This window comes from Rana temporaria, chromosome 7 (assembly GCF_905171775.1).
Source record: "Rana temporaria chromosome 7, aRanTem1.1, whole genome shotgun sequence".
Classification (NCBI taxonomy): Eukaryota; Metazoa; Chordata; class Amphibia; order Anura; family Ranidae; genus Rana; species Rana temporaria.
In genome coordinates, this window is record NC_053495.1 from 134,135,036 (window position 1) to 134,144,488 (window position 9,453).

Below are 9,453 nucleotides of genomic sequence, written 5' to 3' on the forward strand. Positions count from 1 at the left end.
CTTTTGTTGGGACTATAGTTCCGGCCTGGAAACCCATTGAAAGCAACCAGGGCACCAGTGGAGAAATTCTTAATTTAGTGAAAAGTGAGCCCCCTTTATCATATCTTTATATCCCATAATAATAAACATTACAATTGGGTCTAAAATCAGGTGGATAGCACGTATCTTACCTCTGGCGCTACATACGGTGGTGTCCCAACTCGTTCTTGAATCCTGTTGGACTCTCTGACTCCAGCAACTGACAAGCCAAAATCCGCGATTTTGATGTGGCCGTCATCACTCAAGAGGATATTTCCAGGCTTGATGTCTCTGTGGACGATCTCCCTAGAATGCAGGAACTGCAGACCGCAGATCATTTCCGCTATGAAGTATCTGATGGAGGAAAGAGATATATAAATTAGCATCCCAAATGATTGCAGAGAAATTCAATCTAAAGATGAAATGACTTCCCCCTATAGTACATAGGGGTGTGGATAGTCGGGACTCAGGTGAAGGGACTGACTACGTCACTCCCTGTCCTCAGTGGTCAGTTACCCCCGACTCCAGAGTGACCCGGTTATTGATCTTACCTTATATTGTCCTCAGGAAATGGAGCTTCTGAAACCATGGTTTTAAAGAGATCCCCTCTGATCAGGCATTCCATAACAAAGATGAGATGATTCTGTATGAACATAAGAGAAAAAGTTTACATTATAGACATGCAGGATTTCCTTTTTTTGGAGGAATAGACAGAGACACACACACAATTTAGGAAAACTGGAAAGAGAAACTACGTAGGCCGCCATTGCTGGACTGTCCTTATTGCAATGCTAGTTTTGTCTGGCTTTTCTGTTGATGCAATGAATTAAATTATTTGGTTTACCATCCTAGAAGCCCCCTGTAGATCAAAAGGTCTGACTTCTCCTGTCTTTCAGGCTCCAGACTTGTTCTTAGTGACTCAAAGTTTTGAGACCAGAAGCAACCAAGCAATTGGTAATTTCAAACCTACGTCAGCAATGGCAGCCTTTTAAAATGTGGTTTCTTTAAGTAAAACCTCTACTCTAGGCTTGTAGGAGGTATTCTAAAGTTCTGCTCTTCCCCATACTGCTTTCTCCAACTACATCCGATGTGGGACACAAGTGAAGCTCCCTTCTGCCTCTCACAATTCAGCACTCAGTGCCTAAGGGCCTATTTGACAGGTGTGAAGACCGTCATATGAGGGGCAAGGAGGGTTGCTTAGCCTTGTGTAAGTTTCAGCTCCCAAAAAGGTCACCATTTGCATAACAATTTTAGGGGGTCTGGATCAGTAGTGGAGTGCAGTACAGGAAAGAGGTGAAGAAAATGGAAGGTGAAACGACTTACCTTTGTCTGGAACGTTCCAAACAGATGTGTAACAAATCGACTCTCGCTGGCTGCCTTCAGCACGTCACGTTCTGTGAAAATCATCTGACAATCAGTAGCTTTTCGCAATAATTTTTTCTTTTCTACAATTTTAACTGCCAGCTTTTGGTCAATGGAGGGATGAGAGGCTAACATCACCATCCCGAAGGCCCCCTCTCCAAGGATTCTATAATAGGTAATCTCTTCAAAGGAGAGTACGCGTGACTGGTCCTTGATGGCACTGGCAGATGGGATTGGTGAGGCCATCTCATGGTTTTTGCTACTGATGGATGAAGATTGAAGACTATCAACATCACTGATGAGTGTAATAGATGAAGATAGATTGCTTGATATGTCAGAGAGTGATAGAGATTTGCTCAAGCTCAAGCATCTAGCCGATTTCTTGTCCATACTGGTGGATGGATGGACTTCAATTTTGATGTCCTTGGTTGATGGAGTGACTTGTGTTTCTTTGTCCATGATAGCTGCAACCTGTACAGTCTTCTGGTCCTCATCGGTGGATGGAGTGACTTGTATATCTTTGTCCTCCATTGTTGAGGCCTGTACAGTCTTCTGGTCCTCATTGATGAATGGAGTTTTTTGTGTTTGTTTGTCCTCCATCATTTTATCAAGTTCAGCCTTACTGATGTATGGAACCCAGATGTAAGGCTGTCTGACGTTGAGACGTTCATTGTTTTGTCCTAGAGAGAGAAGAAAACAGTCATTTTTATTCTTGCTCTTTACACCTCATTGATCGATCTTACACAAAATCTGTGCACATTTAGATGGATCGTCATATATGAGTGTCATGAGTGAGTGTTATGGAAATAATCTGGTGTTACGTGTTTACCTTTATGGGGATTTCCTATATACATGGACATTATGGGAGTTCTCTGCCCCGGGGGGTCCATTCTCAGTGCCTGGCCTTCTATGTCGGAACAAGTGTAAGTGAAGAAGTCCCTGTGACATCTCTAACAGCAACTCCCCCCCCCCCCCCCCCCCAAATTCCCATACTTGAAGTGGAACTCTGGGAAAAATAGAAAAATGACACCTATGATGTAGTCTGTCACTGGTGTGACGTTCTTTGTTTTTTTGGGACCCCCCCAACACAGCTTTATTTATTTACCTAATGGGGACCTGATGGGTTCTATCTCCTCCCCTTCTCTCCTCTATCCATCCAGTGACCCCACTATGTGTATATATAGAGGTGACCCCATTATGTGTATATATAGAGGTGACCCCACTCTGTGTATATATAGAGGTGACCCCACTCTGTGTATATATAGAGGTGACCCCACTATGTGTGCATATAGCGGTGACCCCACTATGTGTGCATATAGAGGTGACCCCACAATGTGTGTGTGTGTGTATATATAGAGGTGACCCCACAATGTGTATATATAGAGGTGACCCCACTATGTATATATAGAGGTGACCCCACAATGTGTTTATGTGTATATATATATATATATATATATATATATTACAAGTGACCCCACAATGTGTATATATAGAGGTGACCCCACTATGTGTGTATATATAGAGGTGACCCCACTATGTGTGTATATATATATAGAGGTGACCCCACAATGTGTGTGTGTGTGTGTACGTGTGTGTGTGTGTGTGTGTATATATATATATATATATACACATAGTGGGATCACCTCTATATATACACATTGTGGGGTCACATATATATATATGAGGTGACCCCACAATGTGTATATATATATGAGGTGACCCCACAATGTGTATATATAGTGGTGACCCCACAATGTGTATATATAGAGGTGATCCCACTATGTATATATAGAGGTGACCCCACAATGTGTATATATAGAGGGGATCCCACTATGTGTGTGTGTATGTATGTGTGTGTGTGTGTATATATATATATATATATATATATATAGAGGTGACCCCACTATGTTAGTATAGAGGTGACCCCACAATGTGTATATATAGAGGTCACCCCACTATGTGTGTGTATATATAGAGGTGACCCCACTATGTGTATATATAGAGGTGACCCCACTATGTGTATATATAGAGGTGACCCCACTATGTGTATATATAGAGGTGACCCCACTATGTGTGTATATAGAGGTGACCCCACAATGTGTGTGTATATATATAGAGGTGACCCCACAATGTGTATATATAGAGGTGACCCCACTATGTATATATAGAGGTGACCCCACTATGTGTGTATATATAGAGGTGACCCCACTATGTGTGTATATATAGAGGTGACCCCACAATGTGTGTGTACGTGTGTGTGTATATATATATATATATATATATATATATATATATATATATATATACACATAGTGGGATCACCTATATATATACACATAGTGGGATCACCTCTATATATACACATAGTGGGGTCACCTCTATATATATATATATATATATATATATATATATATATATATATATGTGACCCCACAATGTGTATATATATGAGGTGACCCCACAATGTGTGTATATATAGAGGTGACCCCACAATGTGTATATATAGAGGTGATCCCACTATGTATATATAGGTGACCCCACTATGTTAATATAGAGGTGACCCCACAATGTGTGTAATACACACATTGTGGGGTCACCTCTATATATACATAGTGGGGTCACCTCTCTCTCTCTCTCTCTCTCTCTCTCTCTCTATATATATATATATATATATATATATATATATATATATATATATATATATACATACACATAGTGGGATCACCGAGAGAGAGAGAGAGATCATCAAAATGTATCCAAATACATCAAGAGGTGTAAACTTGGCCATATACTACTTACCATCGATGTCATCTGGATTGGTGATGGTGATTTTGCGGCGTCGGAAGGGGCAGATTTTGCCTATGGCAGCCCCAATCCTCTTCCATATTACCCTGGCTCCACCCTTTTTAGGGGCAGTAGTTTGGGGCGGTGGGTTTGCCAGGTGCTCCCCGGTTAAAGGGCGCACATTTAGCAATAAAACAGATTCTTCCTTGGAATTTAGAAGATTCTTCGCTTTGTAACCGTTCTTTCTCATAAATCGTGTCATTGTTCCCATAGAACTCGCAACACTGCAGAGAGAGAGAGAAAACGCACCCTGCTCGGTCAGAATACACAAAGCAAGTGAGCTGCAGTCCTGTGCGTGTTCCTTTTAAAGGCAAAAGGGGAGGAGCCTGTGACATCATAATGGTCCGTATGCAAATCAGTGTTCCGTATGCAAATGAGCCTTCCTGTCTGTAGACTGAATTCACACAGCTGCTCCAGATGGTTCTATTTTTAGAACCAACTGACAAAAATTCAAATCTACAACCAGTCTGGTACACTGTACAAACAACTGTTTAACCCCTTCACTGCCGGGGACTTTTTCTTAAAATGTTTTTATTTTGCATTCATGTTAAAATTGAGCAGAAATTACTGTAAATTCCCCCAAAAAAGTATATATTTTCCGAAAGCAGAGGCTCTGCAGAATAAGGCTCCATGCACACTGAAGCTGATTAAAGCTGTAAAAGAACGCCAGTAGCTTTGCAGGGAGCCTTTCAAGTTTTTTAGCATTCTTGAAATGGCTTTAATCAGCGTTTTTCAGTGTAGCTTTTTTTTTTTTTCTCAATGGATTAAAAAACGCTAAAAAACGCTGGCACCAGCGTTTTTGAGCGGTTTTACGCGTTTTTTAGTGTTTTTAGGCGTTTTGCGTTTTTTCGCCAAAAAACAGCACTTTGAACGCAAATTTCGGGCGTTCAGAAAAAAGCCAATAAACTCCAAAGCTCATTAACACTAAAAAACGCCCAGATGTGCATGGGCACATAGGCTAACATATAGTTCAGTTTATGGGCTTTAAAAAAAAGCCAAAACGCCAATAAACTGCAGTTTATCAGCTTCAGTGTGCATGGAGCCTTAAAAGGCGGCATTTGTAATTTTTTATGTCACACGATATTTGCACAGTTATTTGTTAAACGCATTGCAATTATTGTGTGTGGCTCTGGGTGTAGTTGCCACCATCCTTAATAATTATATCTGAAAAAGAAACAATATTGCTCTTTATAGGACTCTGAAGGCAACTTTTAACCAAAAACATTCAAATTAAATAATAATATTTATTTTCTTGATTTAAAAGGTTTGAACCACTATATATTACATCACATATTATAGTATAAAATATTGTAGAATTGTAGAATATTTTATATTCTGCAATATGTGATGTAATATGTGTGGTTCAAACCTTTTAAATTGAGAAAAGTACATGTTATTATTTTAATTTTATTAAAAAATAAGATTAAAATAATCAGTTATTTTCTCGAATTTAAAAGGTCTGAACCACTTATATTACATCACATATGTTAGTATAAAATATTGTAGAATATTTTATATTATGCAATATGTGATGTAATATGTGCGGTTCAAACCTTTTAAATTGAGAAAATAAATATTATTATTTTAATATTATTAAAACAATACGATTAAAATAATAACATTTATTTATTACTGTATTGCCTTCAAAGTCCTACAAAAAGCAATTGTGTTTTTTCAGATTTATTAAAAGCATATTTTAATGAAATTTCATTTTATTAAAAAATAAGATAAAAATAATCAGTTATTTTCTCGATTTCAAAAGGTCTGAACCACTTATATTACATCACATATTATTTAGTATAAAATATTGTAGAATATTTTATATTATGCAATATGTGATGTAATATGTGTGGTTCAAACCATTGTAAATGGAGAAAAATAAGATTAAAATAATAACATTTATTTATTATTGAAAGGTTGGAAGTTGCCTTTAAGTCCTACAAAAAGCAATTATGTTTTTTCAGATTTATTAAAAGCATATTTTCATAAAAATTTCATTTTATTAAAAAATAAGATTAAAATAATCAGTTATTTTATCGATTTTAAAAGGTCTAAACCACTTATATTACATCACATATTATATAGTATAACATATTGTAGAATATTTTATATTCTGCAATATGTGATGTAATATTTGTGGTTCAAACCTTTTTAAATTGAGAAAATAAATATTATTATTTTAATCTAACATTTATTTATTATTACCTTCAAAGTCCTACAATAAAGCAATTGTGTTATTTATTTTTTTCAGATTTATTAAAAGCATATTTTTAGGGGGGGGGATGCTAAAATTGCAAATTAAACAAAAACAATATTGTGCAATTTTTTTTATGTTATATAATATGTAATGTAATATAGGTGGTTCAAACCTTTTAAATCAGAAAATAAATGTTATTATTTTACATTTTTTGGTTAGTTGTCTTCGAAGTCCTATAAAGAGCAATTGAACAATTTCAGTAAAAACATTTTTAAATGTATTTTAATGGAAACAAAAACAATGTTGTGCAATATTTTATATTATGCAATATGTGATGTAATATGTGTGGTTCAAACCTTTTTAAATGGAGAAAAATACATGTTTATTATTTTAATCTTATTAAAAAATAAGATTAAAATAATAACATGTGTTTATTATTAAAAGGTTGGAAGCTGCCTTCCAAGTCCTACAAAAAGCAATGGTGTTTTTTTTTTCAGATTTATTAAAAGCATATTTTCAGGGGAAAAGAAAATGCTAAAATGAATTTTGATGCAAACAAAAACAATGTTGTGCAATATTTTATATTATGTAATATATGATATAATATTTGTTGTTCAAACCTTTTAAATTGAGAAAAGTACATGTTATTATTTTAATTTAATTAAAAAATAAGATTAAAATAGGTCTGAGCCACTATATATTACATCTCATATTATAGTATAAAATATTGTAGAATATTTTATATTATGCAATATGTGATACAATATTTGTGGTTCAAACCTTTTAAATTGAGAAAATAAATATTATTATTTTAATCTTATTAAAACAATATGATTAAACTGATAACATTTATTTATTATTGCCTTTGTGTTTTTTCAGATTTATTAAAAGCATATTTTTAGGGGGACAAAAATGCTAAAATGAATTTCAATGCAAACAAAAATGTTGTGCAATATTTTATATTATGTAATATGTGATACAATATTTGTTGTTCAAACCTTTTAAATGGAGAAAAGTACATGTTATTATTTTAATCTTATTTAAAAAATAAGATTAAAATAATCACAGTTATTTTCTCGATTTTTAAAAGGTCTGATCCACTTATATTACATCACATATTCAGATTTATTAAGAGCATAAAACAGGTATATCAGGAAGAGTAATGTAACCAATTATACTTTATCATTTTACTAGCAAAGTACAACACGGATATAAAATGACCTAGAACTTATTGTAGTGTGTGTATCCATTCTAAAATGGTCATTGACGCTCGATCCACACCGCTGGACAATGTGATCGACACTGGACTTAAATCAAGGCACAATGTTTATTTATTTTATAAAGTTCTTCATATTAGAAACTTAGATTTTTTTTCTTAACCTTTATTAAAGCTGGATTTGTTTTTCTGGTCAGATCACCATCGACCAGAGGTTCAGGGTGCTGTGTTATGTAAAGGGGCCCAGAGGTGCAGGGTGCTGTGTAATGTAAAGGGGTCCAGAGGTACAAGGTGCTGAAACCCCACATCCCATCATTAACCGCCGCAACAAAGCGCCGCCGCGCCCCCCCTTTCCCAGGCTGCTCAGTCTAAAATGCCTGGGCCTATTTTATGTCCCGGTCTGGGCCTGATACCAATATACACAGTTCATTGGAATTATTATTTTTTAACAGCATTGGAGGTGATCAGTGATTTTTTGCAGGACTGCAAGATTGCAGAGCACAAACTGGACACTAAATGAAACTTTGTGGGAACCAGTGACACTAATACAGTGATCAGTGCTAATATTATGCACTGTCACTGTACTAATGACACTGGCTGGGAAGGAGCTAACATCAGGGACTATAAAAGAGTTAAATGTGTTCCTAGGGAGTGCTTCCTAACTGTGGGGGGGGGGTGCTTTTACTGTGGTAAGACAGAGATCCGAGTTCCTACTTAGCAGAAACACAAGATCTCCATCATCCCCTATGTGTGAACGGTGGTCTGCCTTGTTTACATAAGCAGACAGCCATTCTGTCTGCCTCGGGAACGATCAGCGGCGGCTCCTATGCCATGCCTCTGACCCAAAGAAAGAAATGAAGGGGTTAACCACTAGGTGGCGATGAAGGGGTTAAGTGTGTCCTAGGGAGGGATTCTAACTGTTAGGGGGAGGAGCTACCCAGGTCTGATCCTAGGGTCACAGAAGCCTGGGTGCAGAAATATTTCTGGCGCCCCCACATGGGCGTGGTCATCTTACTAACTCCTCCCATTTACAAATTTTTCTATGGTTACGACTCAAACACAGAGATGCTCTCCTAAGGAGTCTTTATTAGTGTCCCCCATAAGAGTCCCCCCCAGCAGGTGTCCCCCATCAGAGCCCCCCAGCAGGTGTCCCCCATCAGAGCCCCCCCAGCAGGTGTCCCCCATCAGAGCCCCCCAGCAGGTGTTCCCCATCAGAGCCCCCCACAGCAGATGTCCCCCATCAGAGCCCCCCCACAGCAGGTGTCCCCCATCAGAGCCCCCCCACAGCAGGTGTCCCCCATCAGAGCCCCCCACAGCAGGTGTCCCCCATCAGAGCCCCCCACAGCAGGTGTCCCCCATCAGATCCTCCCAGCAGGTGTCCTTCATCAGAGCCCCCCCAGCAGGTGTCCCCCATCAGAGCCCCCAACATCAGGTGTCCCCATAGATCAGTACTTGTTCAATAGATCACTGTAGCTTGGGCGCGCTAGGAGCAGAAGCATATTACAGGGGGCGGGGCATACGTGGCATCTTTGGTTACTTGGAGGGTGGCAATCGGAGAGCATTTCTGGGAGTGCACAGGATGATTGGCAGCAGCTCCGGCCAACCCAGAAGCCTCTCATCACACCGCCTATGAGAGAAGAGGCGACACACGCAGAGGGGGCGGGGCAGACAGGAGACTGCACCATACGCACCGGACAGAATTAATTAGTGGAGTCTAGTACCGGAACGTGTTCCGGTACTAGGCTCTGCTGTGGTACCCAGACTGGATTCCATGGACAGCGGGAGGTATGCGCTCTTGTCAGTTGCCAGCGGAGCA